Source organism: Ursus americanus, chromosome 14 (assembly GCF_024610735.1).
Source record: "Ursus americanus isolate L20-20 chromosome 14, mUrsAme1.1.p, whole genome shotgun sequence".
Lineage (NCBI taxonomy): Eukaryota > Metazoa > Chordata > Mammalia > Carnivora > Ursidae > Ursus > Ursus americanus.
Window position 1 is genome coordinate 5,132,015 of NC_142140.1, and position 17,242 is coordinate 5,149,256.

Sequence of the window (17,242 nt, forward strand, 5' to 3'; positions counted from 1 at the left end):
GGGCCCCTCAGACTCCTCGCTGGCCGCCCTCCCCGCCCGCGGTGTGCGTTCCCTGGGACCGCCTCGTGCTCCTGCTCGCAGACAGAGGCCGCCCCCCTCCTTGGCATGTGCTCTTGCTGGTCCTGTGCCTGAAACACTCCTCTCCCACATTCTTTAGCAAGGTTTTTGTTTTTGTTTTTTTAAGATTTTATTTATTTATTTATTTATTTATTTATTTATTTATTTATTTAAGAGAGAGAGAGAGAGAGAGCAAGCACCAGTGAGCAGGGGGAGGAACAGAGGGGGAGGGAGAGGGAGAGAGAATCTGAAGCAGACACCGCGCTCAGCTCAGAGACTGACTTGGGGCTCGATCCCATGACCCTGAGATCACAACCTGAGCTGAAACCAAGAGTCAGGCTTAACAGACTGAGCCACCCAGGTGCCTCGCCCAGATTCTTGAATGCCTTTCTCCCTCACCTCCACACACATGGCACCTCTTCCCTGACCACGCTATCAAAACAGCACATCCCAGGCCAGAGCTGGGAGCAGGAGAGGCAAAGCGCCCAGGGTGCAGAATTTAAGGGGCCCTCGCTCCCAGGACCGTGCCTTTTTGTACTCTGGGAGACTTACTCGCCTCCCCCTGTTCCTGCCTCTTCACCAGCGTTCTTATCCTTTACTCTCTGTGTCCCTACTCTGCATTTGCTTTCTTTCTCACTTAAGAATCTGTGCGAGAGCGGACTGATTGCCTTCCTCCTCCTGGGATGCGCCCTGCAGGAGGGTAGGAATTTTGTCTCATTTACTGCTGTATCCCCAGCCTCAAACCCTGCTGGCCCGTAACAGGCCCCCAGTAAATGTTTGTTGAAGGACTCAGTGAACAAATGTGTATCTTGGGCAGGTTGCTAAGTCCCTCGCGGCTGCCCTTTGCGTGTCTGTAAAACAGAAATGACAGGAGCCCACCCCCCCCACCCCCCAAGCGGTGGTGAGGACTGAGATTGCGCACCCAACACACGTCATGTGGTTTCTGACGTACAGTGGGCGGTCAGTAAAGGTCAGCAAGGACCAGTCACACAGCCCCTCCCAGCTGCATGGAAGGCTGGGAACTGTGGGCCAGGCCAAGTAGCTACATGCCAGCAGCTGCCCACCATGGTAGAGAGGCACCCGTCTCTGGTGGACAGCTCGCCCTTTCTGCCTCAGAGTTTCTCAGACCAGGTCTACACTCCCTGAAAGCCTCAGGCTTGAGCCTCTGCCAGGCTATCAAGTCACCAGCTTTGCTGGGCTGGTGTGAGAGACCACTCCAGGTATCAACTGTGTGCACCCCAGGCCAGGACAGTGATTCCCTGGATTGGAAAAGATAGCAGTGGGAATCTCATGGCCTCAGCCTCTCTCTCTCTCTCCCTCTCTCTCTGAATCGTGAGGACACAACTTGTCCCAGCTGTCTTCTGGCTGGCTCTCTTCGGTCCAGCAGATTGGACAACCCAGCATGGCCAATCACAGTGAACTTGTGAGGAGCAGAAGACCCCAAAAGTATTGGGGAAAAAAAATAGAGAAGAGTCTGGGACAGGCCAAGTCTTCCCCTACATGTTCAGGGCTCTTTTCCCCCTGACTCTGTGGGTAGCCAAATCTCCCCGCTCCTCACCTTTGTCTCCTCTCGGCATCATCATCATTATCACTGCAGAGCGGATACCCGCTGTGCTTTCCTGGCTGGCATACACCCCCTTCCTGCTGGTAACATCTCCATTCCTTGGGGGAACCATCCTCCCCTGCCTCAGTCTATGAGTCCAGGATTTTCACATGAGCTTTAAGATCCAGCCCCCGCCCCTGCCCCGCCAGAACAGCCTCTCACACTCCCACTGGCCTCTCGCCTCAGCTGAGTCTTCCTTCCCTAAAGGCCCTGTGTCGACATCTGGGAAGCCCCCCAAAACCAGTGGTGCACAAAGGATCTTCTGTAAAAAGACAGGCTGCCTCTGGCCCACACGGACTGAGAGCTGAGAGGCTGGTCTGCAAAGAGAACTCCCTTGTGACAGAAGCTCTGCCATTCAGCTATTGCTGTGTAACAAACACTCCTGAACTCAGTGGCTGAAAACCACCACTAACTCAGTGACATGAGCACTTATTTTTGTTATCAGCCTGCCTATCAGCCAGGCAGTACTTCTGGTCATACGTCCGAGACCAGCCACTGCCCCAGGTCTGCAGGCCTGCTGATCTTAGCAGGCCTCTGTCACGTGTTTGGGGATTGGCTGGTCTAGAACAGCTGTGACCGAGAGAAATGAGTTCTGCTCCATGGGGTCTCTCAGCTTCCAGCAGGCCAGGCCAGGCTGTTCCCAGAAAGCTAATGAGCAGAAGTAGGCTGGGTCTCCCGAAGCGTAAGCTCAGAACTGTCACACTGTCACTTCTGCTGCCTTTTAGCCTTTCTGTTGGCCGAAGCAAGTCACAAGAACGGCCTAGATCCAAGAGTGGAGAGATAGACCCATCGCTTTCTGGGAGGAACCACAGAGGGTAGGTGTCCGTTCAAGGGCTTCCGTAACAAGGTACCGCAGACCGGGTGACCTAAACGATAGAAAGTTGTTTCCTCACAGTTCTGGAGGCTGGAATCCAAGATCAGGGTGCTGGCAGGGACGATTTCTTCTGAGGACCCTGTCCCTGGTGAGCAGGTGGCCGCCTTCTCTCTGTGTCTTCACATGGTCTTCCCTCGGTGCATGTCTGTGTCCTAATTTCCTCTTCTCGTAAAGACACTATATCGGATCAGGTTCACTCTAATGACCTCATTTTAATGTAATTACCTCTTTAAAGACCCTATCTCCAAACACAGTCACATTCTGAAGGTATGGGGGGGGGGCTTAGGACTGCAATGAATTTTAAAGTTACATAACTCAGTCCATCAAGGATAGAGACTGTAGCCATCTCTGTGCTCAGTCTAGCAGACACCCAGCTTTATCCCGTGACTGATGATGACCCTACAAGATAGACGTTAGTCACCAATTCACTTGCCAGGAAGCTGAGGCTCCCCAATAGTAAGTGGCTTGTGGAGTCAGCACAGGAGTCCGGGTCCTCCCGACTGAAAGGCTCTCTCACATTCTCTTTTCCCCACTGTGGGTGTGTTCTGGGGGCAGAGCCCAAGCTGGGGACAGGTCATCTGGAAAACCAGTTCTTCCTCTTGAATAAGCTGACATGAGAAACAGGACAAAGGCCAACCCTGTGGTGCTCCAGGGACGCCCCCCCCCCTTTACTGGACCTTGTCTCATGACAGAGCAAACACAGAGAACACCCAGGTCTCCCTTCCCTTGACCTGAAAACACACTGGTTATTTCTTGAAACCGAGAACCTTGAATTTGGGACCTCAAGCGGGCACACTTCCCAGCCTCCTGCGGGGTGCCATTCCTGGTCTGACCTAGACATAGGTTTAAAGCAGTGAATAGTATCTTTCCCACGTTCCTATCAGACTGCTTTTTACTAATGGCATAAGCTGTGCTGTTTTCTTGTCTTGTCACCTTTGCACATACCATTCCCTTGCCTGAAGTGCCCTTCCCTTTTCTCCTACCCCTTCTAAGCCTGGCTAACTCCTAGTCAACCTATGGAACCCATTTCAGGGAGCCTGGGTGGCTCAGTCAGTTAAGCATCTGCCTTCAGCTCAGGTCATGATCTCTAAGTCCTGGTGTCAGGCTCCCTGCTCAGCAGGGAGTCTGCTTCTCCTTCACCCTCTCCCTCTGCCCTTCCTCCCCCCACCCCAGCTCTTGCTCTCTCTCCCTCTCTCTGTGTCTCTCTCAGTCAAATAGATAAGTAAAATATTATTAAGACTATTTATTTATTTATTTATTTATTTATTTATTTATTTGATATAGAGCAAGCACGAGCAGGAGGGAGGGGTCGACGGACAGGGAGAAGCAGACTCCCTGCTGAGCAGGGAGCCCAATGCGGGGCTCAATCCCAGCACCCTGGGATCATGACCTGAGCCGAAGGCAGATGCTTAACCTACTGAACCACCCAGGCGTCCCAAATAAAATTTTAAAAAAGAAAAAAGAACCCATTTCAAGGCTCTGCCCCCCTCTCCCCCCCAGACAGAGGTGACACTTCATCTCTTGTAGTCCCCAGTAACGGTTCCCAAGCCTGCCACTCCACTGGACTGTGAGCTTCTCAAAGGAAGGAGAGCTGTCTTACTCCTGTACCAGCCACACCCTACTTGTGAGAACTTGAGCAAGTTCTTTAACCCCTCTGTGCATGAGTTTGTTCACCTGTCAATTGTGTGAGGACCCAGTGAGTTCCTATATGCCAAGCACATAGAAGAGAATCTGGCGCAAAGTCGGTATTCAGTAAATGTGAGCTATTATTATCTGTGTTATTATCCCCCGGTGCCCTGACTAGGACCTGCCCAGCAGTTATTTGCTGAATTAATGAATTATGAATGACCTTCAACTTCATGAGCAGAAGCGAGTGCATAGGGATGAGAGAGAAGTAAGAATATCACCAAGCGCCTTAAGTATTTTAATTAGAGCCTCCTCCACACCCCCGTGCTGTCTGGCCACTGTTTTCCGCTCCTATTTTTGTACAGCCTGGGTGGCACTTTGAGGATCAGAATTTGGGGCACCGTCTTCTGCGTGCGTCCTGAGCCCATGTGCCAGACCCAGTGGCCTCCCACATGCCTCCCAGCCGCCTGCTTTAAATAGCTTCCCCTTGCTAACTGTTAATATAAAGGCTGGAGCAGAGCTTATGTAAGCTGACCAACATCTCCCCCCAACATAGCTGAGCCCCCGAATCTGCAAATCTTGCCAGAGTAGAAGCACGTGGGCTTCTCCCGCCAGCAGGGTCCTGAAACATTGTTCTTCTCGGGAGAGAGGTGGCAGAGGCTCGGGGAGCTCTGGGAACCGCTCACCTGTCCCTGGTGGTACTTAAAGAATTCAGATGCTCGTCTCGCATCCTCCGATTGATCTGGAACGCAGCCTGGACATCAGGATCTTTAACACTCTCCGTGTGATTCTGATGGTCAGCAAGATTGAGGATCATAGCCCCAGAGCCTCTGCCTTCCTCTGCCAACCACTGGGTGGGTCTTTCCCGGCATTAAGCAGGGGTCTCACTTTGCTGAACCCCACCCCCTTTTTATAAGCGACAGCAACATTTCCAGGCTTCTGAGTAGCCGTTCCCGTCTATGCAATTTTTTTTTAATTTTAATGTTTTTTTTTTTATTATATTATGTTAGTCGCCATACAGTACATCCCTGGTTTCTGATGAAAAGTTCGATGATTCATTAGTTGCGTATAACACCCAGTGCACCATGCAATACGTGCCCTCCTTACTACCCATCAGCAGCCTACAGCTTTGCGCAGTGGCAGTATCGTAGCCAATGAGGTTTATCCTTCTGTGCGATTTTGCCCTGTCTACAAACTGCCTGTGAATTACTCTGGATACTACTTGCTTTTAAATTTTAACCCCATTCCAAGAAGATGTGAAGTAATGGATTGGATGTCCTAGTCTCTTTAATACACACTTAAATAAGAGTCAGACTATTAAAACTTAAACCCATATGCCACACAAATCATTTTGTGCAGAGCCAGGGCCAGGAGGGAGCAGGGAGGGGCCACCCAAGGGTATGTGGGATCAGGGAATAGAGGCTGCCTTCCAGGGCTGCCCATCAGGGAAGGCGAGGGGATAACTCCCAAGTCAAGGACGGCACAAGTATGCCGAAGATGCTTAGAATATCTCCAGGGGAACCTATGAGAAACTGGTAAAAGTAGTAACCTCTGGATCTTCTGGACTTTTTTTTTTTTTAACCTTAAAAAATAAATCATTTTATTTATTTTTTTATTTTATCTTTTAAAAATATTTTATTTATTTATTTGAGAGTGAGAGAGAGCACAAGCGGTGGGGAGGGGCAGAGGGAGAGGGAGAAACAGACTCCCCACCAAGCAGGGAGCCTGACGCAGGACTCGATCTCAGGACCCTGGGATCACGACCCGAGCCCATGGCAGACGCTCAACTGACTGAGCCACCCAGGAGCCCCCATCTTTTTTTTTTAAGAGAAAGAATGGGTTAACAGACGGAGGTGTCCCAGATAGAGATGCCAGTGCCAGACTCTGACTTTGGCTGAGAATGTCCAGTGCTGTCCAGGCAGGAGAGGCACAGAGTTGGGGCGGCGGCCCCTGGTATTCTGGTCCCTGGAGACCTGCTGCCCTCTGTGTAGGACACTTCGGTTTGCTCAGGCTTCATCCAAGGCGGGCCCAAAAAACAAGTTTTTTCTGAGTTTTGGCTCAGCAGGTGCTCTCTGAAGACACGTTGGCTCTCCATCCCATTCCTAGGTGCCGGACCGTACAAGAGAGCCAGGCTGAGTGTGCCCAGGGCAAGTAGCAGGCTGAGAAGGCACCAGACTCAGCGAGCTGGAGGAAGCACCCTGAGGGGTCCTCTGCAGAAGCCCCTCACAGGGGCTGGGGGCCCAGAGGACAGAGCAAGGACCCACAGAGACTTCAGGGAGCAGTCACATAGTACCGGGCCTCAGTGAAGAGAGCAAACTCTTCTTCCCGGCAGAGTTATGCTGGTTGGGGAAGTTGCTCTTGAGGGAGTGAGGTTCCCATCACTGGAGGTATGCAAGCACGGACTGAAGAAACATGTGTCAGGGAGGTTGGGGAGAATTTTCCTACCTTCCCTGATCTTTAAGGCTCTTTGAATGCTGAGCTTCCGGGATTCCAACGCCCTGACATGAGCCCTGCCTCCTTCATCGCCGGCAGGCAAAATGTGAGAGAAGGTAGGAGCTGCCTCCTGCCTCCCAAGAAGAACTTAGGTGGGTCAGGAGCACTGTGATAGGATGACTGGGGAGTTCCTTGGGGTCTTCCAGGAGCAAAGGTCATTGTTTGGCACTGACGTAAGAACTTGGGCCTTGGAAAAGTATCTTCAGGAGCAGAGGAGATGGTGAGAGCCCCAGCAACCTCCAAGCTAGTGCCTCTCAGAGCAATGTGGGGCCTCAGGCGGGACAGTGGCCTCCAGCTCAGGCCTCCTGCCCAATTTGGCCTCCAAGATACAAAACTGCAGTGAATTTAATTCAAAATAATTTTTAAAATTTTTTCGTTTTTTTGATAGGTTTAAAATAATAGGCAAGGTCATACAGTGAAAAGTGAATCTCCCTTTCATACTTGCTCTCTGGAGCAGCCACCAACCCTGGCGTCCTCTACGACTAGTCAAAAACATGCAAACAAAGGCACACATCTCTCATGAGACGTGTCTGAGCACCAACTAAGTGTAGGGCTGGGGGCAGTGAGGTGGGGGAGCACAGACAGGGGAGTTGGGCCCGAGTCCACGAGTCAGCCGGTAGTATTTGACTGTGCCTGTCTGCTAAGAGCAGATGTTTCCTTCCTGGGGACCAGGCACTGTTCTGTGATCTTTCTGTTTTTTCTCTCATTTAATTCTCACCATGTATTAGTTGGGGTTCTTTGAGAAAGACGCACCCATGTGACCTTAGGCATGAAAGAGATTTTGGGGGGAAAATACCTGTGAAGGAAAACAGGGAAGGAACTAGAATAAGATCACCAGATTTAGTAGACAAAAATATAGGGCATCCAGTTCAGTCTAATTCGAAAGTCAGATAAACAAAGAACACTTTTCTAGAATAAGTATTTCATATGCAATATATGTGATGCATACTTCGATTTAAAGAGCATTCATTGTTTGCCAGATGGTGTAAACGTGACTGGGCATCCAGTGCCTCACCGGCCGGCAACTGAGTCACCAGACCATGATGCGGGTCTGACCCCTGCTCGCTGTTGTTAAGAGAAGGGCACTTATGGGGCACCTAGCGTCTGCCTTCGGCTCAGGGCGTGATCCCGGCGTTATGGGATCGAGCCCCACATCAGGCTCCTCCGCTGGGAGCCTGCTTCTTCCTCTCCCACTCCCCCTGCTTGTGTTCCCTCTCTTGCTGGCTGTCTCTGTCTCTGTCAACTAAATAAATAAAATCTTTAAAAAAAAAAAAAAAGAAAAGGTCACTTATGATTGTCTAGTAAAGCCTTAGTCATGAGACCCTTCAGATGTATATCAGTGCTCCATATGCTTGGGGGGTGATTGTCAACATATATCTTGGTGGGATAGAGATAAAGGAAGTTTCCAAAGAATTTTTTTTTACAGATTTCATGTATTTATTTTAGAGAGAGAGAGAGACAGAGAGCAGGGAGGGGCAGAGGGGGAGGGAGAGAACAGAAAGAATCTGAAGTTGACTCCACATGGAGCACGGAGCCCAATGCTGGGCTCAGTCTCACAACCCTGAGGTCATGACCTGAGCCAAAATCAAGAGTCCAACACTTAACCGACCGAGCCACCCAGGCGCCCCGCCAAAGGAATTTTTATATGTTAGAGAAGACTCACAGGATCCTGGCGGTCAGGACAATGTTAAGCTAAGACTGCCTTTTGCCCTTAGTAAAGTATTCACATGGAGGCCGCTGAGTTCCTAGAGGAAGGTCACTCTGCCTGTTTCAAGGAAATGTAATTCTTTCTTTTGTCTTTGTTTCCCACATCACTACCACTTCCTTTGTCTCTGGGCTCTTACACGCCTAGCCCTCCGCCCTAATCCCCCCAGGGCGGGTACCGCACAACTGGAGACAGCCCCTACGGTCCCAGAGCCTGCTGGAATTATTCAAACCAGCCAATCCTAACCGGGCTTACCCTGCCTTCCCCAGTTCCTTTCCACAGAAACCACAAGAAAGTCTCCTGCACAGCCCTGTGAGGCTTTGCGAGCCCCTTCCTCTTGGGAGAGCTGTGAGTAACACGCTTTTTCTTTCTTTTAAGTAGGTGCCACACCCAGTGGAGCCCAACACAGGGCTCGAACTCACTACCCTGAGATCAAGACCTGAGATCAAGAGTCAGATGCTTAACCAACTGAGCCCCCCGGGTGCCCCGCAAACCATCTTTTCAATGGCAGTCCTCTCTCTCTCTGTTGGCCTCGCCATACCTGAATCTACATTTTATTTTTTTAATTTTTAATTTTTTTATTTTTTAAAAAAAGATTTATTTATTTGACACAGAGAGAGCGAGTGAGCGCACACAAACAGGAGAAGGAGCAGAGAGAGAGAGAAGCAGGCTCTCCACTGCGCAGGGAGCCTGATGCGGGGCTCCATCCCAGGACCCTGAGATCATGACCCGAGCCAAAGGCAGACGCTTAATGACTGAGCCGCCCAGGCGCCCGTACAATCTACACTTTAAAGCATTCCCTCACTTCCGTATGGAAACACCACCTCTCATGTATGGGGTGTGGGAAACTGGAAGTCCAGCTTCCTCCCTGGGTGCGGTCCATCCTGAGAGCTTCTGTGTGGAATGGACGTACCCCACGAGCAGCCCGCGAGGATTTTCGTGAAGCCGTGGCCACACTGCATCAACACACCTTCTCATTACCTCCCCTGAGTCCTTCCTCATCCTCGCTGGCAATGCCCTGGGCCATCCCCCTCCAAACTGTGAACCGTGGCACTTCCCCAGAGGGGTGCTGAGGGGTACGGAGTTATAAAAGGAGACTCCGATTTTTGCTCTATTTATCTGTATATCGCATGATTTCTTAAATGACGTATTAATGCATTACTTCAGTAAATCTCAAATATTAAAAATGGGGCGCCTGGGTGGCTCCGTCGGTGAGGCCCGTCTGACTTGGCTCAGGTCTTGATCCCGGGGTCCTGGAATCGAGTCCCGCGCGGGACTCCCTGCTCAGCGGGGTGTCTGCTTCTCCCTCTGCCCCCCCCCCACTTGTGCATCTCGCGCTCTCTCTCTCTCTCGCAAAAATAAATAAATGAAATCTTCAAAGAACTTAAAAAAATAAAATATTAAAAATGATAGGCTTGTGGGGGGAAAGAGGCATGTTAAGTCAGCAACTGTGTGTGTTGGCAGCAGGGGGAGGCTTTTGCTGTTCTGTCATGAGATTTGAAGCTTTGCTCTAAGAGAAGCGGCGGCCTGGTGGCGGTGGCGGTGGCGGTGGCGGGGAAAGGGCCTCTTACTCACAGACATGTGGGCACTCGTTTTTGATTCCAGCGCCTCTTCCAGTGCACTCAACTCCCAACGCCTTCCTCCTCCTCCTCCCCCCCCAGCGGTCTTCAGGAGCCTTTCATCGAAGGACAAGCACAGGGCTCCTTTGTCTCTGCCCCCGCCCTGCCCCACTTGGTCAGAACCTCCAGGGGCTAGACGCTTCTCCCACAGCTGCCTGCTCAGAAAAGCAGCATGCAAGGGACTATCCAGGAAGCAAGCCCCCAGTCATACAATTCGCTCAAATCCGGGGTGCACCTACTGGTTCTATCACGGAATTGCTGTGCGGTCTTAGGCAAATTGCTACATCTCCTTGAGCCTCGGTTTCCTTATATTTAAAATGGGAATGAAGTAGTATCTGTCTCATAAAGTTGTCTGGTGTTTGAATATATCTGAGACCCTTAACATAATCCTCAAAGTGAATGTTCATTTTCAGTCATCAGATTTTGTCATTACTAATCTCCCCATTCATTCGTTTTCTAAACTAACATTTATTGAGTGCCTACTGTGTGCCTGACCCTGCGCTAGTTTCCAGAGCCGTAAAATAGAGATAAAAATACCTGTCCTTTATATGTCACGGGCTGGTTTGGAGCCAATGACAGCAAGAAAGAGTTGGGTTAGACACCAAGAAGAACTTCCCAGAATGAATGATGACTGGATTCTAGAAGTAGAGGGAGGAGGATTGAGGGAAACCACTTTTCCAGCAGGAGGAGAAACTAATTCAGAAAACATTTGGACTCCTAAGACCTACGCGGCTTTCTGAGCCACACTGGTGGGGTGTTGGCCAAGAGAAGAGAAAAAAGAAGTATTTTTCCAGGCAACATTTCGTGTGTCTGCAAGAAGCCACATGCAATTTACGTTATATTCCTGAAGAAGCAGACGACCAGTAGTCTGACCCCCCGGCTCAGCAGGCCCCAGGCTGGCAGGACTGGATGGAAGAGAGGCTGACGAGGAGTAAATGAGACAAGTGCTGAGATTTCTTCTTTGCCAATAAAAGAAATTTGAAATTGGGCAAGTGTCTCCGGGAAGGGGGAGAAGGGGATGTGATGGGGAAAATTCTCATCTGTAACAACTCCATTAGCTGGAAGCACCCTGGGGCGCCAGCCACTCGGCCCAGGCCTCTCCCTTCTGCAGCACGTGCTGGAGTTGGGGCCATGTGGCAGTTAATAATGTAATAAGGTGCTTCAAGTGCAGAAACCTCACACGGTGTCAGACGACTGGATCAGACTAGGGGTTTTCAAACGGGAGCGCCAGCATTCCCTGGAGGGCTTTCTATGACGCAAGTGCTGGGCCCCCCTCCCAGAGTTTTTGATTTTGTAGGTTTGGAGGTAGGGTCCAAGAATCTACGTTTCTCACAAGTTTCCAGATGATGCTGGACCACACTTTGAGATGCATTGCTCTACAGAACCCCAGGATTCTGGGACCAGGACCATCCAGCTCTGGTGGTTGTGCGCTCAGAGGAGCTGCCTGATGCAGTGTGGAAGGAAATCACAGAAGGCTTCCTGGAGGAGCAAGTACTGAGTTGAGTTTGATGCTGAGATTTTCCAAGTCAAAAGGACAGGCAGGAAGAGCTGTGTGGACTAAGAAAAGAAAAGTCCATACAATGTGACTGGATGGGGGCAGGAGAAAGGAGCCAAGACAGGAGCACTGGGCCACTTCCAGATCACAACGGGCCAGGGAACATCACTAATGGATGTGAGCAAGAGAATGATGTGACCAAAGCTGAGTTTTGAAATGATTTCTCTGCAAGGTAGGGGAGTGGTGGGTCAGCTATGATTATTTACCTCCTTCTTATCATGAGGAACCTGGGTGCAGAGAGTAAAAATTATTTGCCTGACACCTGGCTCCAAAGCTGGAGGTGTGCCTGACACCAAATGGGCACTTCTGCCTACCACCCAGCATGGGTTTGGAGCAGGGAGAGCGGGCGGGCGGGGGGGGGGGGGCACTGATCCCGGTTCTGCCCCCAGCTCACTGGGACCTCATGTTCGAATCCACCTTCTCTTGGTCACTAGGAGGAACAATGGGTAAAAACCAAGTTTATTGTAAATACAGCTTTAATGGTGATACAATGGCAGCTAAAGAAAAGGGCTGGGGTCTGGGCTAGGGAATCATGAGTGTGGGTGGGAGGGTTGGTGTCAGCCTACATGGCCGAAGTCGCTGCTTTGCCCTGACAATGACATCCTCAGAAGTGCGATGTTCCCTGAGTCATCAGGCTCAGACAAAAAGGAGCAATAGCCCTGTGCCACGCCCCCCCACCCCCCCAGGTGCCACTTCCCTCTGCTCTGCTCGAATGAAAAGCATTCTCCGCACAGGCGACACTGCACAGGCCCCACTTGCTGGCTCTGCTCTCAGCAGACGCTAATGAGGCGTTTGGAGAGCCCAGAGGTCACAGAGACCCAGGGCCTTGGGGGAGAGATGATAAAGGGGGAACTCAACCTTCCTTCAAAATCATAACCATTCTTGTCAACATTCCCAACCAACATTTCTTAAGGCCCAGTAGGGCCCTATTCTACCCTTGGCTGTCGCTTGGTGAGCTCCAGATACCAACTCCCTTGTCCTTTGTGTTATCACCTGTTTGCACTCCCCCCCCCTTCTCTGCCCGGGCCCCTCCAGCTGGCTGATCTCTGCAGACTGCCGCACGGGGGTTCCCTCTCCCTCCAGATTCTGGTGTGTTCCAGGAGGTCCGAAGGAGGGACAGAGGGAGGTTGGGGTACTTCTGCTCCTCTCTTTCCCGCTGCGGTTTTGCCTTCATTCCTGCTGTGGCCACAGCTTCCGTGGGGCAGCCCGCCCTGACTGCTCCTGCTCTCCGGGGGTTCTGGCTACACCGTCCTCCCCTTGCCGCTGCAGGCCGCAGGGTGGTAACAACGCCCCGCTGTCGCTCACCTTGGGGTGCTGCACTATCTTGTGTGTTTCACCCTGCCCTCCCCGTGATAAACAGTCCCCTCATTTATCTCTCTCTCTCGCCGTGGGCGGCTCTTTCCTGCCAGGGCCCTGATGGATGCAGCCTTACTGGTGGTCACAGTGTTAGTACCACGGTGGGACAGAAGCCAGTCTGGTTACAGAATCGTGGGCTGTCACGTGGAATCCCCACAATGATTTTATCAGGTAAATTCTGCTATTATTCTCATTTCACAGGTGAGGAAACTGAGATTCAGAGAAGAGAAGACACTTGCCAAGGATCACGTAGCTAGTGAGTTGCTAAGCCAAGATGAGGACTTGAAATGTTGGTTGGGAATGTTGACAAGAACGGTTATGATTTTGAAGGAAGGGGTGATAGAGAAACTATACGAGATGGGAATTGGAGCTGTCCCCAGCATTCCTCTCTAACCCGGGCAGTGACCCAGGGGAGTAGCTGGCAGGAGGCAGGGTGGGAGAAAGGAAGGCTCATGCTTGCTCTCTGTCTCCCTCTAAAAAAGAAAAAAAAGTATCGAGGACCCCCAAAGAACTTTTGATTACGTGGTTTATATCTACTGATATTTCTCATATTAGAAATTAAATTAAGAATTTTTAAATGTGTATTTGCTCATTTAAAAATACCTAAAAATCCATTATGTGTTAACATAAATAAAACATGTTTATGGAAAATACAGTTTTCAAATAAAGAACAATTTACTGAAAAGAGTGGCATTGGTTTACATTTTTATGTAAACCACGTAAACGCATAAAATTTTTAAATGTCTGACTTAAGAGACAACAACCAGATTCTCTTATCTGCTCCTGCATTTAATCAACAGATTAAATTTTGGTTGAAGTATAAGAAGATAACCTGGCCCCACGCAGATACGTAGTTAGGGAAGTGACAGCCTCGTAGATCCCCTGAAAGGGTCTCGGGGCCCTAGGGGGCTTCAGAGCTTCTATATATGATGCATGAGAGTCTATAGCCGTTCAACTTGGAAGCGGACTGTCTGCATGTCAATCTCAGATAAGTGGGCAAATCACCTGACCTCTGTGACTCAGTTTCTTCCTACAGAGGGTTAAATAACTTGTTTCCTGTGGAGTGGTTTGAGCAGTGCTTGGCACATAGTAATCACTAACTGTTATTTCTAGCTCAGAGCCTGGCACTACTAGGGGCTCCCCTTTTTGCCTAGGCTGGGTATCCCCTCCAAGATCATGTTCAACCTCCCAAGAATGGCCTGGACTTCCATGTTCTCCAGGACTACTCTGAGACGCTGTGCCCCTCCCCTGGGAGACCCCGCCAAGCCCAGCATGTGCCTTTGCCATCTCTTTGGCCATGGGCTCAAAGCAGCCTCCCCCACGTGTGCCTGCCAGCCTCTGGCACGTTGGACCGGTTGTACCCGCGTTGGTGCCGGGAGGCTCTCCTCCCCAGCAGCTGGCAATTAGGAAGTCACTCTCCATAATGGACAAGACCTAATCAGCCTGCTGATAATTACCAGGCCCAGAACGTGGCTGCAATTCAGGAAAGATGATCCCCAAAGACTAGAGCCACTTAAATCCTGGCATTGACCATGGGTCCCCTTGGTAACCTGTAACTCAGCACAATTTAGCCACTGAGCTAATTGATGTTCTCCAAGGCAGTCAGCTCGCACTCGGGCAATCAAAATGGGCTCTAATTGCCAACATCCTTCAGGTAAGAAGCTCCACATGTCCTCTTGCCACCCAAGAGGCCCGAGCAGGAACTGAGTCTCTCGGCAAACCAGTCCTCTGATTGCATTTAATTAATCAAAATAAGGTTCGAAGAAAGAATTAATTTAAGAACATATTAGAGGAAGTCATGATATTAAAATGTTTCCCAGCAAAGCAGGACCGGCAGCTTCGCTGAATTCATGAGGCAGCTCCTTGAAGAAACAGTCCCCAGCTTTTCAAAGCTGCCTGAGCTAACAACAGCAGGGGGAGAGGAAGGACTGCTGGACCTGCAGGCTTACAGAACGGGGGGTGAGCCCGGTCCCATCCACGTAAGATGTGTAGCCTGGGCAAGTCGCTGCCCCTCTGAGCCAGGTGTTTCTTATCCATAAAGTGGGGGCAGAAACGGTGGGTGGAATGTGCCTTCCACAGGGCCCTGCACATAGTAGGATCTTGGCGGCACAGCACAGAGGACCCTTTTGTGTTCTCCAAAGTGGTTTAAAAGGTAGGGTAATTGGGGCACCTGGGTGGCACAGTCGTTAAGCATCTGCCTTCGGCTCAGGGCGTGATCCCGGAGTTCTGGGATCGAGCCCCACGTCAGGCTTCTCCGCTGGGAGCCTGCTTCTTCCTCTCCCACTCCCCCCCGCTTGTGTTCCCTCTCTTGCTGGCTGTCTCTCTCTGTCAAATAAATAAATAAATTCTTTAAAAGGTAGAGTAATTGGGTAGATGTCACACCGGGTTGCAACATAGGCTCTCAGCTCCATGGCCCGCCTTGGGGCCGGGTTCGCGGGTTTGTGGGGACTGCACAGCATCCTACAACATTTGGGTTTGCCTCACCACCTTGTTCTTGGGCTGGGGAATCAGGCAGACCTGTCTCAAACCCGATCCGCCTTTGCACGTGTGGCCTTCGTTCATATCCAGCAAATGTTTGCTGAGAGCTCGCTCTGCACCAGGCACTGTCCCAGGTGCTGGGGGTGCTGCCGTGGTCCCTGCTTCACAGAGCACGGAGCACAGAGTTTGGGGGAGGAGGAGCCTCTTACGAAAAAAATCATCAAGAAGACTGTATCAGATGCTCCTGGAACCTCACCTCGTCCCCTCAGCTGTCACCTTTGCAGGACACATAATGGCCTCCTGAGAGTCTTTACACAATGGCCTCCTTCTTGGGGCCGGCACATAGGGCAAGCTAGAAGCACTAGGGAGTTAACATCCCCAGGAGCAGCCCTCAGCCCCTGATCAAAGGGAATCATCGGGAAATCTCCACCTTCCTCACCCCATCCAGTGGGACAACTCTGAGGCCTGTTCTACAGTTTCCCAAGGAAAACCGGCTCACCACCGCATTCCACATGCACTTTCCTCCCTTTTCCCAACCACTCCCCAACTCCCAGACCGCTTCCTGGGATCATCCTCCAAGGAAACCACTTGCCCCCCTGGGACCACCCTCCAAGGAAACCACTTGGACTCAAGTCCTTGTCTAGGGGTCTTGTGCCGGGGGCACCCAGCCTAAGACAGATATAATTACAAACTGTGATACTGTAAGAGGGGGGCAGGAGGGATGCAGTGTCACATCCCAACAAAGTGTTGTCAGAAGTGACAGTTAAGGAGGAGTAGCGGTTACCTAGCGTGAATCATCAGGATTCAGCCGAACAAACAGAAACCATTCTGGAAATGCTAAGCAGAAAGAGTGAACACAGCAGGGCTGGCATTCAGCTCCTGGCGCTGCTGTGGCCTCACAGGTGTATCTGAATCCATCCACTGCAACTGGATGTGTGTCCTGATTGGCTGATGCCTGTCTTGGACCAGTTGTTGAATATTTTTTTAAAAGATTTTATTTATCCATTTGACAGAGAGAGAGAGCGCGCGTGCAAACGAGCACGTGAGCACAGGCAGGGGGAGCGGAAGGCAGAGGGAGGGGAGAAGCAGGCTCCCCGTGGAGCAGGAAGCCCAATGTGGGGCTCGATCCCAGAACCTGGGATCATGACTTGAGTCCAAGGCAGACGCTCAGCTGACTGAGTCACCCAGGCGGCCCCCTAGTTGCTGAACATTTTGAGGCTCACTCTTGGAGTTAGGTGTTTATGAAATTGTCAAGGGCTGGAGGAGCAGGCTTGCAGAGTGATACCACAGAAGCCACCTGCCAGGGAAGCTGTTTCCTCTGTTTCCAGTCAGGAAGGTGGGAAATGCGGAGGCCACCACTGGGATTACGGCGTTCGAGAATTCATTACTTGGAGCTCCAGTCAGCAATAAAAAGGAACAAGCTACTCAAACATGCTGCATCGTGGATGAACTTCAAAACGGCGCTAATGGGTAGAAGCCAGGGACAAGAAACCACATACTGTATGATTCTATATGTATAAAGTGCCTAGAAAAGGCAGATTGATGGAGAAAAAGTAGATTACGTGGTTGTCTGGGGCTGACAGTATAGAGAGAGTCATTGTAAGCGGTACTATCATGGGAGTCTGAAAATGGACAAAAATTTACTAAAAATCATTGAACTGTATGCCTGCAATGGTTAAATTCTATGATACATAAAATATACACCTAATAAAATTGTTTAAAAAGAAAAGAACAGCTGGCCTGAAAGCTGCTACCAACAACTGACTCTAGATACTTCCAAAAGCTGGAGTCTGGACACCAGAAAGCTGTTGCAGAAATATCACACCTCACTATAGCCCTGCTTTTCGGCAGGAATGGTTAAAGCAGCCTTCCAAAT